Raw genomic sequence first — 23671 nt, 5'->3', positions numbered from 1 at the left:
TTGGAAAAGACTCTGATGCTGGGAGGGATTGGGGGCAAGAGGAGAAGGGGATGACAGAGGATGAGATGGCTGGATGGCATCACTGACTCGATGGATGTGAGTCTGAGTGAACTCTGGGAGTTGGTGATGGACAGGGAGGCCTGGCGTGCTGCGATTCATGGGGTCGCAAAGAGTCAGACACGACTGAGTGACTGAACTGAACTAAACTGAGCAATGTTGTGTTAATTTTGCTGTAACAACCAAGTGATTCATATATATATGTGTGTGTGTGTTTTCTTTTCTTCATATTCTTTTCCATTATGGTTTATCAAAGAATATTGAATGTTTCCCTGTGCTATACAGTAGGACTTATTGTTTATACATTCTGTATATAATAGTTTGCAAATCCTAAACCCAATCTAGCTCTCTCACTTCCCTCTAGCCTATTCTGTTCTTTGTCTATGAGTCTGTTTCATTAAAGTTCATTTGTGTCATACTTCAGATTCCACATTTAAGTGATATTGTATGGTATTTGTCTTTTTCTGACTGACTTCACTTAGTGTGATTATCTCTAGTTCCATTCATGTTGCTGAAAATGGCCTTATTTCATTCTTTTTATGACTGAGTAATATTATATTGTATATGAGTAATATTATATTGTATATATGTAGCACATCTTCTTTACCAGTTCATCTGTCGATGGACATTTGAGTTGTTACCATGTCTTGGCTATTGTGAATTGTGCTGCTCTGGGAACATAAGGGGGTATGTATCTTTTTGAACTAGAGTTTTTTCCAGATTATATGCCCAGGAGTGGCATTACTGGATCATATTGCAACTCTATTTTTAGTTTTTTGAGAAATCTCCACATTCAACATGCATTTTAGAGAATTCTCAGTTCTGGAAATTTGATTACTTGGGTTGAAATTCATTTTCTTATGCCTACTAATTCTGTAGTCTTGGATTGGACATTGCCACTGCTCAACTCTCAGTTTTCCTTCTGTGTAAAATGAGTATAATAAAAACCCTTGTCTACTAGGGTGATTGCTAGGACCAATTAAGTATATTCAGCATTGCAAGCACCACTGCTCCTGACTTTGGCTCCATCTATGCTCTTGTATTCCTTCCCTATTAATGTCTTTCAGGTACAATTTCAGTTTCTGTCACTCATGCTGACCCTTTCCTACATACATTCGTGACTACTAGTTGTCACAAAGGTCTTCAAAGTTTCACAGCTATTTGTAGCAGTTTAGAATAGAATGCCACCATTTTGCTTTAGAATTTTTTAGAGGCATGCCAAAATAATACATGTTGTGCTCCAAAGTTATAAAGTTTCCAGTTAAATTGTCCTTTAGTTTTGATCTCAGAGTCCTGTCTTTCTTTTAACACCCCGAGAGAAATCCATGCTGATAGGCCAGTAACAGCCTGGCATGAGAATCACTTTTCCGTTCTGAAAAGAAACATCTTGTAGGGAATCCAATTGGTCCTTGAAAACTCTTTTCCCTTGGAATGAGTTCATGCCCTGAAGGCTTCCCTGTTCCCCATGCAAATAGTCCTCTTCCTAGTTCCTCTTCATCCTTTTATAGACATTACCAGAATATCTGAACTTCAACAGATGACACAGTTTAGGCTAAAGTTGGTGATTACTTTGTCCTTCCTTACTATTTTACCCTTTATAGTATTCAAAGTAGAGATAGCTGAATATAATGAGAAATAGTTGATACACTTTAATATCAGTTGCTGATATTTACTATCATTCAGGTACTGATATAATCACCTCATATTTTATTTAATCCTCAAAAACTTCCAAGATATTGTCATTATTTCTACTTTATATGTAAAAACCAAGTCTTTTTAGGAAGATTAAATACATTGACTCAGGTCACAGTTAGTGGTGGTGATTTAGTTACTAAGTCATGTCCAACTCTTGTGACCCCATGGACTGTATCGCCCGCCAGGCTCCTCTGTCCATGGCAAGAGTACTGGAGTGGGTTTCCATTTCCTTCCACAGGGGATCTTCCCAACCCAGTGATCAAACCTGGGTCTCCTGCATTGCAGACACATTCTTTACCAACTGAGCCACTAGGGAAAACCCAGTTAATAGGATAGTAGGATACATACTTAGTAGGATAAGGTTTTGAATCCAGATCTCTTTCATTCCAAAGCCCATAATCTTGGGCATCACCCTGTGTCTCAATATTAGTAATTGTTATGCATTTGAATGTGTCTCAGGAAAACAGATGTGTTAAACTCTTAACTACAGAGTGTGACTTTATTTGGATTTAGGGTTGTAGCAGATGTTATTTATTAAGTTGAGTTCATACGGACTTAGGTGGACCCCTGATCCAAGGTGCCCGGTGTCCTTGTAAGAAGTTGGCTGTGGAAAGAGAAAGATACTCCATAGAACCCTATGTGACAAAGAGGGCAGATACTGGCATCCCCTGGCTTGCATTCTATAAATCCAAACATTACTAGCAAACCAAGAGAAGCTAGAAAAGGCAAGGAAGTACTCTACTATAGGTTTCAGGAAATACGTGAAACGCCATCCCGCCAACACCTGGATCTTGGACTTCCAGCCTTCAGAAGTATGAGACAATAGATTTACGTTGTTTTAAACCACGCAGTTTGTGGTACGTTGTTATGACAGCCCTAACAGACCAATAGTGTGATACAGATAGAGAAACTCTCAGGAAAAAGATGTTAGGATGCCATGAATAGAGAATCCAAAATATGATTAAAAAAAAAAAAAAAGAGGGATAACAGAGTTCAAATACAACAACTTTGTAAGGAGGAAGAGACTAAAATATAAGGTGTAAAGTGAAATCTCTGATGATATCTAATTTTAACAGGGCATCCATAAAGAATGAAAGCAGAGATGTAAAACCAGAGTCATCAATACAGATAACTGGTGATTACTAGGTGGCTTAAACTTGGTGGCTTGATGATGGTGACCTGGAATGAGGTAGTTACATGTAACTAAAGACCAAAGCTAAATGCAGTTTGAATTTAATGTAAACTTCTCAAAGTTAAAATGACATCCAAAAGTAGCATTCTGTAAATGGCATACAAAGAATAGAACATATTAGAGCCATAGTTTAGATCTCCAACCATAAACTGCATGATAAAAAAATAGCTAAAATTGCTCTCTATTGAAATAGTCTTATTATTGTTGCCTTTTTTTTAATCTCAGTTGAACTCTCACTTTTCCCAGTATTGGAATACAGCATCAGGGCGCCTCTCTTTTGCAAGAGACTCAAACAAATTACTGTGTTTCCTTGGGGTTGCAAATAACAGACACATCCTAATATGTAGATAGTTTCAACAATTCATAAAAATATAAATCCACTGAAAAACAGGCAGTATTTTTAACTGTACCTAGGTAACTTGAAAATGGTCAATCTGCTTACAGAAATTTGAGTGATGTGTGTAAGAAGCATGTGAAATATCAGATGTGAAGATAGTTTACATCCAAAGTCATGGGCCCTTTTTACTTTTTACCTTGTAGCTGCTTGGATTTCCTTCCCCTGATCTTGTCTACCTGGCCAATCCTGCTCTTCTTTAAGGTAAAGTTAAAGTAAACTTTCCTTTTTCAAGCCTTTGCAAACTGCCTTGCCATGAGCACATGTCACTAATCTCTCCTTTGTGCTAATGGTACACTTTAAAAATATTTTTATTATATTATCTGGCATACTTGTGTGCACGGCTATAGAACGGGGACCCCTTGCAATCATGGCCACCCTTTATTAACATTTATATACCTAACATCTAGTACAGAGTCTGGCAAATAGTAGCCACTCTCTAAGGAATGAGTAGATGAAAAAATGTAATTTGAGAAAAAATATTAGGGAAGATGCAAAAGAATTTATCAATCATATTCAGGTCTAGAGAGGATCAAGAATAGCCTCAGGACTTAGGCAGAGATAACATGAGCGAGAAGGCAAGAAGGCTAAATGCCTACTCTTTTTCCAGCTTGCATTTAAAGATGAATCCTCTTAAAGATGAAGTCAAGATCATAGTTAAGAGGATTTTTTTAAATTGATTTTTACTGGAATATAGTTGTTTTACAATGCTGTGTTGGTGTCTACTCTATAGAATGAGAATGTGAATAAAGTGAAGGTGTATGTGTGTGCATATCTCCCCTCTTTTGGATTTCCTTTCCATTTAGGTCACCACACAGCACTGAGGCGAGTTCCTTGTGCTATATAGCAGGTCCTCATTAGTTATCTCTTTTATATACAGTAGTGTGTATATGTCAATCCCAACTCCCAATTCATCCCACACCTCTAAACCCTCAGTATCCATACCTTTGTTCTGTACATTTGTGTGTCTATTTCTACTTTTCAAATAAGAGGATTTAAAATCGAAGATCAAGAAGGTGGCTATAAAAGGCACTGGACTGCCTTCAGTGAATATAAATCTCTAACATTAGATGAAAGACATTCTCAAGTTTTTTGAAAAAGATTCTTTCCAACTCACTAAGTTACTCTGTTTCTTCACAATGTTGACCATAAATCCTCTTTTGCCCCTTTCAGGGCTATCGCTGCACTTCGAATGTTGATTATCATCACTTTAAATAATACAATGGCCTAGTTTTTACCTTATTTCTGCCTCAGGTTTGTTCCCCCTTCAACTCATCTTGCAAACTGCCTTGTTCATGTCATTCCTCTGTTCAGAAGTCTTCACTTGTTCCCTTCATGCCTACAGACCAAAGTTCATCTTGCTTAGCCTCCAATGGTCTCTCTAAATACATCCAAACCATTGTTCCAATGTCATTCCCCATCATCCACAGGAAAATCTATACTCCATTTCATTTTATTCTTTGGAAAATACAGTTCATTAACTGTATCATTAAATATAACTTGATTGTTTTATTTTTGAATGACTATTGTGATGTGCTTGTTACCACCTGATAATGAAGGTTGTCCCGCCTTTGTGCTTCCAACAGTCTCTATTTTTTTCTCAATAAGCTGTCCATCTTCTGAAAAGTACCTAGCAAGCGGGGTCAATCATAGTTTGAACTGTGTCTGCTACTCTAGGGCATCACAGCTTACCCCAGCTCTGAACTGAATCAGGAGTATGTTTATCTTCTATATCACTGTTCTTCTCTCTACTTAGTCATGTCCAACTTTTTGCAGTCCCCATGGACTGCATGTAACCCACCAGGCTCCTCTGTCCATGGAATTTTCCAGGCAAGACTACTGGAGTGTGTTGCCATTTCCTTCTCCAGGGGATCTTCCTGACCCAGACATAGAACCTGAGTCTCCTGCATCTCCTGCACTGCAGGTGGATTTCGTTGAACCACCAGGATGCCCATCAAACTCATATTACTTACTTCTTAATATCCATATAGAACTTACATAATTATCTTGATAGTTTAATAATCTAATTTGGATAGAATATTTCATATACACTTAGCATCCTAACTATTCCCTTCTTTTACCACAGAAAAGAGGTTGGAACTATATTTACCATAATATTTCATATACACTTAGCATCATAACTACTCCCTTCTTTTACCACAGAAAAGAGGTTGGAACTATATTTACCATAATTTACTTCATTGCATGTCTCTGGGTTCAGTTCAGTTCAGTTCAGTCCCTCAGTCATGTCTGACTGTTTGTGACTCCATGAACCACGGCAGGCCAAGCCTCCCTGTCCATCACCAACTCCCAGAATTTATTCAAACTCATGTCCGTTGAGTCGGTGATGCCATCCAACCATCTCATCCTCTGTCGTCTGCTTCTCCTCCTGCCCTCAATCTTTCCCAGGATCAGGGTCTTTTCAAATGAGTCAGCTCTTCACATCAGGTGGCCAAAGTATTGGAGTTTCAGCTTCAACATCAGTCCTTCCAATGAACACCCAGGACTGATCTCCTTTAGGATGGACTGGTTGGATCTCCTTGCAGTCCAAGGCACTCTCAAGAGTCTTCTCCAATACCACAGTTCAAAGGCATCAATTCTTCTGTGCTCAGCTTTATTTATAGTCCAACTCTCACATCCATACATGACTCCTGGAAAAACCATAACCTTGACTACACAGGCCTTTGTTGACAAAGTAATGTCTCTGCTTTTTAATGTGCTGTCTAGGTTGGTCATAACTTTTCTTTCAAGGAGTAAGCATCTTTTAATTTCATGGCTGCAATCACCATCTGCAGTGATTTTGGAGCCCAGAAAAATAAAGTCTGACACTGTTTCCCCATCTATTTGCCATGAAGTGATGGGACCAGATGCCATGATCTTAGTTTTCTGAATATTGAGCTTTAAGCCAACTTTTTCACTTTCCTCTTTCACTTTCATCAAGAGGCTCTTTAGTTCCTCTTCACTTTCTGCCATAAGGGTGGTGTCATCTGCATATTTGTTATTGCTATTTCTCCTGGCAATCTTGATTCCAGCTTGCAATTCATCCAGCCCAGCATTTCTCATGATGTACTCTGCATATAAGTTAAATAAGCAGGGTGACAATATGCAGCCTTAACATACTCCTTTTCCTATTTGGAAACAGTCTATTGTTCCATGTCCAGTTCTAACTGTTGCTTCCTGACCTGCATACAGGTTTCTCAAGAGGCAGGTCAGGTGGTCTGGTATTCCCATCTCTTGAAGAATTTTCCACAGTTTATTGTGATCCACATAGTCAAAAGCTTTGGCATAGTCAATAAAGCAAAAATAGATGTTTTTCTGGAATTCTCTCACTTTTTTGATGATCCAGCAGATGTTGGCAATTTGATCTCTGGTTCCTCTGCCTTTTCTAAAACCAGCTTGAACATCTGGAAGTTCATGGTTAATGTATTGCTGAAGCCTGACTTGGAGAATTTTGAGCATTACTTTACTATGAGTGCAATAGTTCCCATAATTTACTTCATTGCATGTCTCTGGGTTAGAGTTTCCCAACATGAAACCCTTGCATGAGATATGACATGTGAATGGGGTTAGCTATTCTTCCTAGGCAGAAACAGCCAGACCTATTATTGACAGGCAAGACTCCCCTTTCACCTTGCAGCTCTAAATTGATGTCTTAGACTGCAAAAAAAAAAAAAAAAAAAAAAAAAAGCATAGGTGGCATGACTTAAACAGTAGAAATTTATTTCTCACAGTTTTCAGAACTGGAAAGTCCAAGATCAGAGTTGCCAGCATGATGAGGTTTTGGTGAAAGATTTCTTCTATCTTGCAGACAGCAGCCTTTTTACCATGTCCTCACATGGCTGTAGTTGTGGGATAGGAGTGGGTACTGGGGAGTGGGCATGAGAGGGAGAGTATGGTTGAGAGTAAGCGCTAATCTCTCTTCCTCTTATAGGGGCACTAATTCCATCATGAGGGACCCAGCCTTGTGTCTTCATCTAGTCCTCATTGCCTCCCACATGCCCCACCTCCAAATACCATCCCATTGGATTGGTTAAGTATTAAAATATGAATTTGGGGGGCACATAATTTAGTCCATAGCCATTGAGATATTGACTGGAAACATTCAGGAGATTCTTGAGAACTGCATCACCTTCCTGCAGAGTTACCGAGAGCTATCCACTTTGGAACTTTAGGTTGAGATTGAGAATAGTAATTTCCCTCATCTTAACTCCCAGTCTTCCCAGTGATTTCCTATGCTGAAACCCTTCACATTTGGAATGCAGAAAGTAGCTTGTGTTGAAGGGAGAGAGATTAGACTTTCTCCTTCAACCAACGCACAGCATTAAGAGTATTGAACTCTGAATCCTCTCTGATGTTGTGGGAAAGTCTGTGCACTCCTGCATGTCTTGGTGGTAGACCAAGAATGCAAGACCCTGATTGCTCTCTCTCAGGATTGTGTTCACAGAGAGCAGCTTCAACAGATTAGGTAGAGTCTCCTTCCATGTTGAGCAGCAGGTTTGCTTACTGCTTACTATGAAAGTAATAGATTTCCTAGTTCAGTGTTCCTTTGCTATAAAACAGTCTACTGAGGATACAGATATGTATCTGCAGCCCTCTCCATCACCCCCTGGACTTGGGTGTGGGGCAGAAGGAATTGACATAACCATGCTGATGCTCATGGTGCTTACTATGTCGTGCATGATTAACAAAGTCCTTAGTCTCTGAATCAGGAGTCTCTTGTCTTCTGCTGGTGTCTGTGAAGCAGAAATAGGCTAATGTACTAGTTTTAAATGAAATAGCATTAAATTACAAACTTGACATCTGGGATACAGTTGCATCCCGAATGCTAACTAGAGGCACAGAGCCCACACCTTTCTTCTTCTGCTAGGTGATGACCTTTTGAAGACAGAAATTTCAGTTTTATTCACATTTGTAGCCCCATAGCTCTGTATATTTTGCAATTATATTAGCATTCATAGTTACTGAATTAATTAAAAGATATAACATATTGCTTTTAATTCTTCTCAGCACTTATTAGAATATCTTGGGATCATTGTAGAAGCACAGAATAACATGGCGTCATCTCTGGAATTCTGATTAGAAGAAACTGATTTTTTTTTTTAAAGTGTGAAAATTAAATATTTATATATTGTAGATTCTCAAAATTAGTTATGTATTTCTCTACCTCATTTTTCTAAACCATTCCTTTTTTACCAGTTTTATTGAGATATAACTGACATATGTGCATGCTCACTTCAGTCATATCTGACTCTCTGAGACCCTTTGAACTCTATCTAGTCCATGAGGTTCTTCTGCCCATGGGGATTCTCAAGGCAAGAATACTGGAATGGATTGCCATGACTTCTTTATGTAAATTTAAAGTATACAGCATAATTATTTAACTTACATATATTGTGAAATGATTTCCCCAATAAGTTAACATTTTTCATCTCACATATATATATGTATATATATAATGGGTTTTTTTCTTGTAATAAGAACTCTAAAATTTACTTTCTTAACAATTTTCAAGCTTATTACACATTAGTGTTAACTACAATCATCTTGTCGTGCATTAGCACTTATTTATCTTCTAACTGGAAACTTGTACCTTTTAACCACCTTCAGGCAACTTTTCTTCCTTCCCCCACTTCAACCTAGTTCTGGTAACCACAAACTGATTTCTTTTATGATAAGGCTTTAAAATCACTGCAGATGGTGACTGCAGCCATGAAATTAAAAGACGCTTACTCCTTGGAAGAAAAGTTATGACCAACCTCGACAGCATATTAAAAAGCAGAGACATTACTTTGCCAAAAAGGTCTGTCTAGTCAAGGCTATGGTTTTTCCAGTACTCATGTATGGATGTGAGAGTTGGACTATAAAGAAAGCTGAATGCCGAAGAACTGATGTTTTTGACCTTTGGTGTTGGAGAAGCCTCTTGAGAGTCCCTTTGACTGCAAGGAGATCCAACCAGTCCATTTTAAAGGAAATCAGTCCTGAATGTTCATTGGAAGGACTGATGTTGAAGCTGAAGCTCCAATACTTTGGCCACTTGATACAAAAAGCTGATTCATTTGAAAAGACCCTGATGCTGGGAAAGATTGAAGGTGGGAGGAGAAGGGGACGACAGAGGATGAGATGGTTGGATGGCATCACTGACTCAATGGACCTGAGTTTGAGTAAACTCCGGGAGTTGGTGATGGACAGGGAGGCCTGGTGTGCTGCAGTCCATGGGGTCACAAAGAGTCAGACACGACCGAGCGACTGAACTGACTGACTGACTGACTGACTGTCATTGTTTTGTTTTGGTTTTTTAAATACCACATATGGGTGAGATCATAAAATATTTATCTTCCTTCATCTGACATTTTATTTAGCATAGTGGTCTCAAGATCCTTGGATGTTATTGCAAAAGGCAGAATTGTCTTCTTTCTATGTCTGAGTAATATTCCTGTGTGTGTGTGTATCACATCTTATATCCATTCGTAGTTCAGTGGACACAGAGGATGGTTCCATATCTTGGCTGTTATAAATAACAGTGCTATGAACTTTGGGGTGGAAATATATGGATTATAATTCTTTGAATATATGTATACCCAAGAATGGGATTGCTGGGATCATATCTGAGTTCTATTTTTAATTTTTTGGGTAGCCACCAAACTGTTTACCATAGTGGCTGTAACAATTTGTAATCCCACCAACAGTGCACAAACATTCCCTTTTCTCCACATCCTCACCAGTGTTTGTTGTTTGTTTGATAATAGCCATCCTAATAGGTATAATGGCATCACTGACTAATAGGTATAATGACTAATAGGTATGGAGTTGGTGATGGACAGGGAGGCCTCACGTGCTGCAATTCATGGGGTTGCAAAGAGTCGGACACGACTGAGTGAACTGAACTGAATAGGTATAAAGTGATATCACATAGTGATTTTGATTTATAGTTCTCTACAATTAATGAGATCAAATACCTTTTCATGTACCTCTTGACCATCTGTATAAATTTTTCTTTGGAAAAATGTTTATTCATGTCCTTTACCGATTTTTAAAATTGGATTGTCTGCTTCTTTGCTAAAACAAAAAAGTTACCTAAGTTCTTTGTATATGACTTCCCTGGTGGCTCAGATGGTAAAGTGTCTGCCTACAATGCGGGAGACCTGGGTTCAATCCCTGGGTCAGGAAGATCTCCTGGAGAAGGAAATGGCAACCCACTGCAGAATTCTTGCCTGGAAAATCCCATGGATGGAAGATCCTGGTAGGCTGCAGTCCATGGGATCGCAAAGAGTCGGACACAACTTTGTATATAACCCCTTATATTCTTTTGTATATTACCCCTTACAAATATTTTTTCCATTCCATAGATTGTCTTTTCATTGTGTGATCACTTCGTTTGCGGTGAAGGAGCTTTCTTGTTCGTTTGAGGTAGTTGCACTTGTGCATTTTTTATTTTGTTGCTTGTATTTTAGATGTCGTATCCAAAAAAATCTTTGCCAAGATCTATGTCAAATTGTTTCTTTCCTATCTTTCTTCTAGAAGTTTTATGGCTTCAGATCTTACATCTGGGTCTTTAATTCATTTCAAGTTAGCTTTGCAGAGTGGTATAAAGTAGAGGTCTAGTTTCATTCTTTTAAAAATGAATATCCAATTTTCCCAGCATCATTTATTGACGAGACTGTCTTTTCTCCAGTGAGTTTTCTTGGCTCCTTTATCAAACATAAGTTGACTCTACATGCTTATATTTATTTCTGTACTCTCACAAATGGTTCATTTTTTAAATGAATCATAAACAACCTTTGTTCTCTGGATGTTTTTTTACAAATAAAAAATTTCAGCTTAACAATGCTCAGAAATTGTTGCTTTTTTTTTTTTTTTTTAATTCCTGTCTGTCCTGGTAAAATCTGTGTGGAGGTGGAGTGAATTTAGGCATTTATAAGATAAATTCAAGTAACTCTTAGTTTTTGCTCTCTTAAAGTAAATGTATCATCACTATCAACTACTGTTTGCTGAGAACCTTGTATACTGAGTGATACAGATAGAACTTGTTCCATACCTTTTTTGGCATTACCATCTCTACTGAAATAAAACTACCTTTCACTTTATAATTAATGCTTTTTACACCAACTATGAAGGTTATGAGTTTTCAGATTAATATATTTTCCCAGACAGCCCAAAGATATGCTGTGGTTATCCCCAGAAATTCAGCAACTAAATATCCCTGGAAGTTTCTGGTATCTTCTTAAGCCTAATTACAGCCCAGTTTCTGGTTCCATAGCTGAGAGTCATAATTTCAGAGCTTTGCCTTAGAGAGCTGGCAGGAGGCCATAAGAATAAGCCAGTGGGTAAGAATCAAGTGAAATGGGCCAAGGTGGTGGATTTACCAGCCTTTAAAGTAAGAGCTTAGCTCTTTGGTTTTGGAATGGCAGAATGCATTTTGGTTTTAATTTTCTAATTTGTGGTTCCAAATGCCTCAAGATTTAGTCAAGGATTAAGCCTGTGGTTTAACTTCCTTTTTCCTGGGGGTATGAACTGTTTGAGTCAAGCCACCAACCCATATCCCTGCAAATGAAACATATTTGCATTTCTTGTGTGTGTAAGCCTAGTATAAATGTTGATTGCTTCCAGCTCACTGACACAGCACCCTGTGCTTTCCATTTTGTTACCAAATAATAAAACCTCAAACAGAGGCACCATCTCTGGGCTTAACAGGAAGCATGACTCACACCTCTTAACCACCATAGAAGAGAAACAGCAGTGATGCACTCAGTTGGTTTAAAATGCACATTAGCACTAACTTTGTAACATACATTAGAAACAGTGGTCTTCCCAGCACAATCTTTCTTCCTAAGCATAGTTAATGGCTGAAAGACAATCTTATTTCTATGAGGGAATGTGTGAAATACTATATATGTTCTACTTACCCCAGCAGAAGGACCCCAGCAAGGGGATTTACTAATTATACATTTGCTTTTCTGCATCTCTGCTTATGTATCAGTATTTTTTGTTGTTGTTGAATGCAAGCAACTCATATTGGCTGAAACTATAAAGGCCATATTTTGAATATTTTGGTTCACATCCAGGTTAGTGGACTTAGGCAATATTTGATGATCAGTATTTCTTTGAACCCACCTGCCAATGCAGGAGACATAAGGGACGCGGGTTTTATCCTTGAGTTGGGACGATCCCCTGGAGGAAGGCATGGCAACCCACTCCAGTGTTCTTGCTTGGAGAATCCCATGGACAGAGGAGTCTGGTGGGTTACAGTCCATGGGGTCACAAAGAATTGGACACAACTGAGGTGACTTAGCATGCACTCATGTCTTTTTTGATGACTGTATTTTATTTTTTCAGCTTGCTTCTTGTTTGTTTAGTCATGGTAGGAAAATAGCTGTAGAAAGGTTGGAATGTATATCTCTAACTACATCTCTAATAGTATATTGCATCTTTACTCAACTATTGAAAAAAAAATAGAGGGTAAAGTAGTTCAGTTGTGACCAACTCTTTCCAACCCCATGGACTGTAGCCTACCAGGCTCCTCTGTCCTTGGGATTTTCCAAGCAAGAGTACTAGAGTGGGTTGCCATTTCCTTCTCCAGGGGAAAAATAGTAGGTTTTACTAATTGGGCGAAATTGGATCACATCCCTACGTCTGACCCAACCTGCTTAGGCCTGCTCCCTGACTACCCTGAAGCTGTGGAAGAATGAAGGTGCTTCCTGGACTGTTCGCGGCCACTTAGCACTCTCTACTCATCCCCGGAGCTAAGACAGGGTGTAGCTTACAGGACCAGACAAACCTGGTATACACAGGGAGGAAATCCAGGGTCCACTACAGTGTGGAGCCAAGTTTTGGCCTGAGATTGGTGTTGAAGACTTAACTTTAGCCAATTATCTTGGTAATTTGTGCCAAGTCTTCTGGTCTGACTCCTCAATTGTATATTAATCCCTTTTATTCCTTTTACAGAGGATTTTTTTTTTTTAGAACAAAATTACTCTTGGGCTTTTGGTTGCGTTTTTGACTTTTTTTCTTTTCTTTTTTTTTTAGAAAATTCAAATCTAGTTCATGCAACCTCATTTCAAAACCAAAAATAATTCAGTCACTTTACATGCCATATGGAATAAATAAATGTTTCAAAACAAATCAAACTTAATTCCCTGTAAAAATCATCAGCATTGGTAAGTCTGATTAAATATGTGAGGCCAGCAAAGGCCAAGGTTTTTGGCAGGCCTTTAAAGGAGAAATGAAAGGAATTAGAGAGCAGGAGACTAAAGTCACTTTGTGAATTAGAAAGTGATGGCAGAATTGTTATTTTTATAACTTCCCAGAATAAAAAAAAAAAAAAAATGTGGGCTTGCAGCTGAAAATTGGCTGGTGATCACAGCCTGGCAGACTGAGCAAGGGCACACGAACCGTGTATCTGGATCATCCATTACATTAGCACACACTGAAAATAACCAAAACTGGAGGGAAATCGTACCACCAGTTCAATTCAAGGAACAAATATTGATTCAGCAAGCTTTCTGTCCCAGGCTTAGCCCTGAAGTGATAATAAAGAGGAGAAAGACACGGAGTCTGTCATCAAGGAATTTACTATATGAAAGAAATAAGGCAATCAGCCAACATTAACAAATAATTTTAAAGTGCAAACCCCATTTTAGAAGGATAGAATGGTTGTGTTTCATTGTGTCAGTAGTGATACTGTGTATAAAGAAACCCACCTATGCCAGGCAGAGTCTGGAGGAGGGTTCAGGATGGGGAACACATGTATACCTGTGGCGGATTCATTTTGATATTTGGCAAAACTAATACAATTATGTAAAATTTAAAAATAAAATAAAATTAAAAAAAATAAAAAAAAGTAAGCCATAGTTAAGCTTTATAATTTTAACTTACTGATAAAATAATGGACAAACACAACAGCTTACATACCTTGATCAAAGTCATCCTGCTCCCAAGTGGCAGAGCCAACACATGAACTGAGATTTTCTATGCCTCTAAAGCGAATCCCTTCCCCCAACATCATGTGGCCTTCCTAGGAACCTTCCCCAGCTTAGCAATCTGAGCATATTGGTCAAACATCAATGTCAGGCAGAAGTGAAGGGAAACTAAATTTCTCGCCTCCAAGGAGATGTATATTGTACGATCAATCTCTGACCAGATTTTAGCAATCTGAGAAAAAGAGATCTGTGAGATAGGCACATACAGAGTTTTTTTGGACTCTGTGGGAGAGGGCGAGGGTGGGATGATCTGAGAGAATAGCATTGAAACATGTATATTATCATATGTGAAACAGATCACCAGTCCAGGTTCGATGCATGAGACAGGGTGCTCAGGGCTGGTGCACTGGGATGACCCAGAGAGATGGGATAGGTAGGGAGGTGGGAGGCGGGTTCAGGATGGGGAACACATGTACACCCGTGGCTGATTCATGTCAATGTATGGCAAAAACCACTACAATATTATAAAGTAATTAGCCTCCAACTAAAATAAATAAATTTAAAAAAAAAGAATCACACAAATGTAAAAAATACTATACATACATATGTATTTTATATATAAAACATAAAATATGATATAAATACATGTTAAATGTATGTAAATATTTACCCTTCTTAGATTTTTCTTTTATGTTTTGTTTCTCCTATACCACTCAAGAGGGAAAGAAATCGACCCATCCCTACATCAAGATAGACAAGGAGACCATTCAATATTTATTCCACAGGTAATTCTTGACTACCAGGTTTGGGTTAGCCACCAGGGAGATGAAATTCACTGACTTTTTTTTTTTTACTCTCAAAGAATTAATAATCAAGTAGGAAAAACAAATTCATAATCAATTACAATACAAGATAGTACCAAAAAACAGACCTATGTATATAGTGAGATGGAAATTGCCAGTAGAAGAGAGAGAAATGGGAAGTAAGGGAAAAGAGGAATGGGAAGGTTCACAGTGGTTAAGGTGAGGATTGAAGAACTTAAAAACTTACTAAGCTGGTAAGAGGAGCTAGACGAGAATTTTAGGCAGGAAAAGTTCCTTTTGCTCTATACAGTCAGCAAAAACAAGACTGTGCTGACTGTGCCTCAGATCATGAACTCCTTATTGCCAAATTCAGACTTAAACTGAAGAAAGTAGGGAAAACCACTTGATCATTCATGTATGACCTAAGCCAAATCCCTTATGATTATACAGTGGAAGTGAGAAATAGATTCAAGGGAATAGATCTTATAGACTGAGTCCTGAAGAACTATGGATGGAGGTTCATGACATTGTACAGGAGGCAGGGATCAAGACCATCCCCAAGAAAAAGAAACGCAGAAAGGAAAATGGCTGTCTGAGGAGGATTTGCAAATAGCTTTGAATAGAAGAGAAGCAAAAGGCAAGGAGAAAATGAAAGATATACCCATTTGAATGCAGAGTTCCAGAGAATAGCAAGGAGAGATAAGAAAGCTTTCCTCAGTGATCAATGCAAAGAAATAGAGGAAAACAATAGAATGGGAAAGTCTAGAGATCTCTTCAAGAAAATTAGAGATACCAAGGGATCATTTCATGCAAAGATGGGCACAATAAAGGACAGAAACGGTATGGGCCTAACAGAAGCAAAAGATGTTAGGAAGAGGTGGCAAGAATACAAAGAAGAACTGTATAAAAAAGATATTCATGACACACATAATCATGATGGTGTGATCACCAACCTAGAGCCAGTAATCTTGGAATGCGAAGTCAAGTGAGCCTTAGGAAGCATCACTATGAACAAAGCTAGTGGAGGTGATGGAATTCCAGTTGAGCTATTTCAAATCCTAAAAGATGATGCTGTGAAAGTGCTGCATTCAGTATGCCAGCATATTTGAAAACTCAGCAGTGGCCACAGGACTGGAAAAGGTCAGTTTTCATTCCAATCCCAAAGAGAGGCAATGCCAAAGACTGCTCAAACCACCACATAATTGCACTCATCTCACACACTAGTAAAGTAATGCTCAAAATTCTCTAAGCCAGACTTCAACAATACGTGAACTGTGAACTTCCAGATGTTCAAGCTCATTTTAGAAAAGGCAGAGGACCAGAGATCAAATTGCCAACATCTGCTGGATCATCAAAAAAGCAAGAGAGTTCCAGAAAAATATCTACTTCTGCTTTATTGACTATGCCAAAGCCTTTGATTATGTGGACCACAACAAACTCTGGAAAATTCTTCAAGAGATGGGAATACCAGACCACCTGACCTGCCTCTTGAGAAATCTGTATGCAGGTCAGGAAGCAACAGTTAGAACTGGACATGGAACAACAGACTCGTGGTTCCAAATAGGAAAAGGAGTACGTCAAGGCTGTATGTTGTCAACCTGTTTATTTAACTTCTATGCAGAGTACATCATGAGAAATGCTGGGCTGGATGAAGCACAACCTCGAATCTAGATTGCCAGGAAAAATGTCAATAACCTCAGATATGCAGATGATACCATCTTTATGGCAGGAAGCAAAGAAGAAATAAAGAGCCTCTTGATGAAAGTGAAAGAGGAGACTGAAAAAGTTGACTTAAAACTCAACATTCAGAAAACTAATATCATGGCATCTGGTCCCATCACTTCATGGCAAATAGATGGGGAAACATGACAAACTTTATTTTTGGGGGCTCCAAAATCACTGCAGATGGTGATTGCAGCCATGAAATTAAGAGAAGCATGCTCCTTGGAAGAAAAGTTATGACCAACCTAGACAGCATATTAACAAGCAAAGTCATTACTTTGCCAACAAAGTTCTGTCTAGTCAAGGTTATGGTTTTTCCTGTAGTCATGTATGGATGTGAGAGTTGCACTATAAAGAAAGCTGAGCACCGAAGAATTGATGCTTTTGAACTGTGGTGTTGGAGAAGACTCTTGAGAGTGCCTTGGACTGCAAGGAGATCCAACCAGTCCATCCTAAAGGAAATCAGTCCTGAATATTCATTGGTAGGACTGCTGCTGAAGCTGAAACTCCAACATTTTGGTCACCTGATATGAAGAACTGACTCATCTGAAAAGACCCTGATGCTGGTAAAGATTGAAGGTGAGAGGAGAAGGGGATGACAGAGGATGAGATGGTTGGATGGCATCAGCAACTCAATGGACATGAGTTTGAATAAACTCCAGGAGTTTGCCATGGCAGGGAGACCTGGCATGTTACAGTCCATGGGGTCGCAGTCAGTCAGACACAACTGAGTCACTGAATTGAACTGAACTGAACACAGTTATAGAAAGAGCGTGTCACCTTGCTGAACTTAGGCAATCTCTAGGTAGAAGTGAAATTTAGTCTGGTCTTTTCTTCTGTATGTCAATGATCTCCAATGTGTTGGTTGCAAAACTCATCATTATATATATTTTTGAATATGAAAGTATTAGTCCCTCAGTTGTGTTTCACAGTTTGCCACCCCATGAACTGTAGCCCACCAGTCTCCTCTGTCCATTGGAATTCTCCAGGCAAGAATACTGGAGTGGGTTGCCATTTCCTTCTCCAGGGGATCTTCCTGACCCAGGGATGGAAACTGTGTCTCCTGCATTGCAGGTGGATTCTTAACCCACTGAGCCATCAGGGAATTAGAAAATCATTGACAGCAACAATAATAGTTATAGCAGTAAGTGCTACCATTTATTGGTCAAGGAACTTTTCAAACTATTTTAAGTCATTTTAATGAATTAATTTGTATACCCTTTGCAGCAACCCTATACAGTAGGTACTAGTAAGCCTTTCTCTTTATTAATGATGAAATCCAGGTATGAATAGGTTTTAACTTTTTCTACCATCTGCTTCACGGATCATTTTGCAGTAAATATTAAGAGAGCAGATGTGGTAGTGATATACAAGCCTTGATTGAATATCCCAAAGAATATTAGAAGTGCTTGAAAATGTGTGTGTATGTGTGTGTGTGTGTGTGTGGTGTGTGTGCAAGATTGGTAGGAGTCAATGTTAAAGGTCATTGAATGTTCCTCCCTGCTTTTGATTTTCCACAAAATAGTTTTTGCCATCCTGTGATTAAACAATAACTTTTCTGAACCTTTATTTCCTCTTTTCTAAACTTCACTTTATCTACTCTGATTGGGCAACTCCATATAGTTTTTTTCAGGTATTTTTCAAAATAACTTTTTTTTTTTCAAATTATAAATTTGTCATCTTTCCAATGTAGAAACTTTGGGAAAAAAAGAAAACTTGTGGATAAAATCATGGATGCATATTCCACTAACAAAAGAAAACACTGTTCACATGTTGGTTTGTATCCCTTACCAGTTTCAAGATATCCATCACGGGTTCTTGACGAGCTTAATCCTTCAATGAAGGGCTCCTTCCACCTCCGCACTCCTTCTATGTCAGCGCATTTTTCCTTTATACACGGTAATTTAGTTTACTCTTTGTCAGCTTTAAACACGGTAATTAAGCCAGATTTCATTTAAGACTACTTACTTACTGATCTCTAGATAAGAAGAAATTTCCAGCCCTTTGCAAGAAAATTTCTCATCATTTCCTTTGAAAGCCAACATATTTATGAGAGGGCTTTGCAATAAATCCCCTTCTTTTATATCTTCCAAATTAAACCTACATTGTGTTTTGAAGTCTTTGAAAGTTATAAACACAATGATTATTTCACCCATTCCACTGTACAGAGATGCCTGCCCACAAGAAAGGGAAACCAGTTATGTAAACAGTTAACTGGAGTAAAATGCACTAATATTCTTATAAAAGTGTGTAAGGGCCTCAGCACTGGGATTAGCATTAGAGATGGAAAGACCACCAAGAGAGTATTCAAAGGTCAATAGATGTGAAATGCATCTTCTGATATGTTTGCAAATGTCAGGACTGCAGACAGTACAGTTCTGGGGCCCTGAGTTGGGGCTATCTGGGAGTAGAGCCAGAGGAAGGCAGGGAGGGACACTGGAGACCAAATCTGATTACGGGGAGTCCTGAATGGCACACCAGGAGTGTAGGATTTTAAATGTAGGCACCAGCCGGCAACCCTGGATTGAAATGCTAGTCTATCAACTTCCTTAACTGCAGTTTCTTTATCTGGAATCATAATTATAGGTAACATTTGTAGTTTAGAACAACACAACTAATACTACAGTCAGATTCAAATCTTAGCATTCTAACTCCAGAGACCGTGTACCTGGAGAGTCCACCGTAATAAATCTCTAATGAGGGCGGAGAGTGAGTGTAAAATTAGGGCATGAGTTGTGCAGACAGGGCTTCCCTGGTAGCTCAGTTGGTAAAGAATTCGCATGCAATGCGAGAGACGTGGGCTCGATCCCTGGGTTGGGAAGATCCTCTGGGGAAGGGAAAGGCTACCCACTCCAGTATTCTGGCCTGGAGAATTCCATGGACTGTGTAGTCCATGGGGTTGCAAAGAGTCGGATGTGACTGAACGACTTTCACTTTCACTTTCACTTGTGGAGACAGAATGCCTAGCGTAGCTGTTCTCAAACCATTGTCTGTGGAGTCCTTAGGGTGATTGGAATGATCCCCAACATCCCTTTAAGGAGTTTGCAAAGTCAGAATCTTGTTTATTACTTATTTTCACTATTGGCCTTTGTGTTCATGGTACAGAAGCGATGGCAGGCAAAATTTCTGGTGTTTAGTGCAGCTAGAGGCCTTGGCATTAAATGGAACTAGCAGTCATTATGTTTCTTACCACTGTTTACTTATCTAGGAGGGAAAGCCGTAGAAATAGTGATCTTACTAAATCTCAATCTACGAGTTTGTGTCTGTTTGTTATTATTTTGTGTGATGAAATGAGAAGTACTCAAGGAATATCTGCTAAATATTAAGGTGTGACAGTTATTTCAAAAGCACTTGAGTGACTGTTTCAGGTGCAAGCTGAATTGGCCATCTTTTTCAGAAGCACAGGTTTTACTTGAAAGAAAGGCATATAGACAAAACTGTGGCCCTCCCACTTCAGTGGTAGACACATTTTATTGAAAAATGAACAAGTGTGAGCTTATCACTTGAAGAGAAACAGCTGACAGAGTTTGATGTCAGTGAAAAAATTTAAGTGTTCAAGAGATAATTAAAAATTTGACAAACATATCCACTACTTTGTAGTACAAAGAGGTTTTTCTGATGAGATTAATGGTGATATTAATTAACTTGATTTTTAAAATATTATATGATAAACTGGGTCATTATTTGGAAGATCAACATAATTTAATAAATTACAATTTTTGAACCAGTCTGTGTATGATTACATGATAACAGACACATTCAAAGTGCATAATAAACCAATGATTTTAATGTAACAGATTATAGAAAGTTTACTGATATGATTTCAGATACCACATTACAACTATTTTTTGAGAAACTGCTACCTGCTGAGTTTACTACGATTATCACGTAGGAATATTCACAATTATATGTAAAAGTTATTAAAATACTTCTCCTCTCCATCTTTACAATAATATAATAGTATGAAGCACGGTATCTCTTCACAGCTGCTCCAGCGAAGCGCAGCTGCTGCTCCTTACCTTGGACGAGAGCTGCACTTTGCTGGAGCAGCCATGAAGAGATACCCCACGTCCAAGGTAAGAGAAACCCAAGTAAGACGGTAGGTGTTGCGAGAGGGCATCAGAGGGCAAACACACTGAAACCATAATCACAGAAAACTAGCCAATCTGATCACATGGACCACAGCCTTGTCTAACTCAATGAAACTAAGCCATGCCGTGTGGGGTCACCCAAGACGGGAGGGTCATGGTGGAGAGGTCTGACAGAAGGTGGTCCACTGGAGAAGGGGATGGCAAACCACTTCAGTATTCTTGCCTTGAGAACCCGATGAACAGTATGAAAAGGCAAAATGATAGGATACTGAAAGGGGGACTCCCCGGGTCGGTAGGTGCCAAAAGGCTACTGGAGATAAGAGGAGAAATAACTCCAGAAAGAATGAAGGGATGGAGCCAAAGCAAAAACAATACCCGGTTGAGGATGTGACTGGTGATAGAAGCAAGGTCCGATGCTATAAAAAGCAATATTGCATAGGAACCTGGAATGTCAGGTCCATGAATCAAGGCAAATTGGAAGTGGTCAAACAGGAGATGGCAAGAGTGAACGTCAACATTCTAGGAATCAGTGAACTAAAATGGACTGGAATGGATGAATTTAAATTGGATGACCATTATATCTACTACTGTGGGCAGGAATCCCTTAGAAGAAATGGAGTAGCCATCATGGTCAACAAAAGAGTCCAAAATGCAGTACTTGGATGCAATCTCAAAAGCGACAGAATGATCTCTGTTCATTTCCAAGGTAAACCATTCAACACCACAGTAATCCAGTCTATGCCCCAACCAGTAATGCTGAAGAAGCTGAAGTTGAATGGTTCTATGAAGACCTACAAGACCTTTTAGAACTAACACCAAAAAAAGATATCCTTTTCATTATAGGGGAGTGGCATGCAAAAGTAGGAAGTCAAGAAACATCTGGATTAAGAGGCAAATTTGGCCTTGGAGTACAGAATGAAGCAGGGCAAAGGCTAATACAATTTTGCCAAGAGAACCCACAGGTCATAACAAATACTCTTTTCCAACAACACAAGAGAAGACTCTACACATGGACATCACCAGATGGTCAACACTGAAATCAGACTGATTATATTCTTTGCAGCCAAAGATGGAGAAGCTCTATACAGTCAGCAAAAACAAGACCAGGAGCTGACTGTGGCTCAGATCATGAACTCCTTATTGCCAAATTCAGACGTAAATTTAAGAAAGTGGGGAAAACCACTAGACCATTTAGGTATGACCAATATCAAATCCCTTATGATTATACAGTGGAAGTGAGAAATAGATTTAGGGACTAGATCTGATAGATAGAGCACCTGATGAACTATGGATGGAGGTCCATGACATTGTACAGGAGACAGGGATCAGGACCATCTCCATGGAAAAGAAATGCAAAAAAGCAAAATGGCTGTCTGAGGAGGCCTTACAAATAACTGTGAAAAGAAGAGAAATGAAAAGCAAAGGAGAAAAAGAAAGATATTCCCATTTGAATGCAGAGTTCCAAAGAATAGCAAGGAGAGATAAGAAAGCCATCCTCAGCGATCAGTGGGAAGAAATAGAGGAAAACAACAGAATGGGAAAGACTGGAGATCTCTTCAAGAAAATTAAAGATACCAAGGGAACATTTCATTCAAAGATGGGGTTGATAAAGGACAGAAATGGTATGGACCTGACAGAAGCAGAAGATATTAAGAAGAGGTGGCAAGAATACACAGAAGAACTATACAAAAAAGATCTTCATGACCCAGATAATCACGATGGTGTGATCACTCACCTAGAGCCGACATCCTGGAATGTAAAGTCAAGTGGGCCTTAGAAAGCATCACTATGAACAAAGCTAGTGGAGGTGATGTAATTCCAGTTGAGCTATTTCAAATCCTGAAAGATGATGCTTGAAAGTGCTGCACTCAATATGCCAGCAAATTTGGAAAACTCAGCAGTGGCCACAGGACTGGAAAAGGTCAGTTTTCATTCCAATCCCAAAGAAAGGCAATGCCAAAGAATGCTCAAACTACCGCACCTTTTCAATCATCTCACGCTAGTAAAGTAATGCTCAAAATTCTCCAAGCCAGGCTTCAGCAATACGTGAACCGTGAACTTCCAGATGTTCAAGCTGGTTTTAGGAAAGGCAGAGGAACCAGAGATCAAATTGCCAACATCTGCTGGATCATGGAAAAAGCAAGAGAGTTCCAGAGAAACATGTATTTCTGCTTTATTGACTATGCCAAAGCCTTTGATTGTGTGGATCACCATAAACTGTGGAAAATTCTTCAAGAGATGGGCATACCAGACCACTTGCCCAGCCTCTCGAGAAATCTGTATGCAGGTCAGGAAGCAACAGTTAGAACTGGACATGGAACAACAGACTGGTTCCAGAGAGGAAAAGGAGTACGTCAAGGCTGTATATTGTCACCCTGCTTATTTAACTTATATGCAGAGTACATCATGAGAAACGCTGGGCTGGAAGAAGCACAAGCTGGAATCAAGATTGCTGGGAGAAATATCAGTAACCTCAGATATGCAGATGACACCACCCTTATGGCAGAAAGTGAAGAGGAACTACAAAGCCTCTTGATGAAAGTGAAAGAGGAGAGTGAAAACATTGGCTTAAAGCTCAACATTTGGAAAAGTAAGATCATGGCATCTTGTCCCATCGCTTCATGGGAAATAGATGGGGAAACAGTGGAAGCAGTGTCAAACTTTATTTTTTGGGTTCCAAAATCACTGCAGATGGTGATTGCAGGCATGAAGTTAAAAGATGCTTACTTCTGGAAGGAAAGTTATGACCCACCTAGATAACATATTGAAAAGCGGAGATATTACTTTGCCAACAAAGGTCC

The 23671-nt window shown here is 39.0% G+C and overlaps 1 long non-coding RNA gene across 1 annotated transcript in view; it reads left to right on the top strand.

The window, feature by feature from the left end:
• The window catches only part of LOC123334665, a 156130-nt gene that overhangs the window by 14191 nt on the left and 118268 nt on the right, over window positions 1-23671 (top strand). The window contains exon 2 of the long non-coding RNA XR_006552671.2: window positions 3485-3542. This is a non-coding gene — a long non-coding RNA (uncharacterized LOC123334665). The remainder of the gene's footprint in view (window positions 1-3484; window positions 3543-23671) is intronic.

Source organism: Bubalus bubalis, chromosome 8 (assembly GCF_019923935.1).
Source record: "Bubalus bubalis isolate 160015118507 breed Murrah chromosome 8, NDDB_SH_1, whole genome shotgun sequence".
Lineage (NCBI taxonomy): Eukaryota > Metazoa > Chordata > Mammalia > Artiodactyla > Bovidae > Bubalus > Bubalus bubalis.
This window is presented reverse-complemented; position numbering and strand designations above follow the sequence as displayed.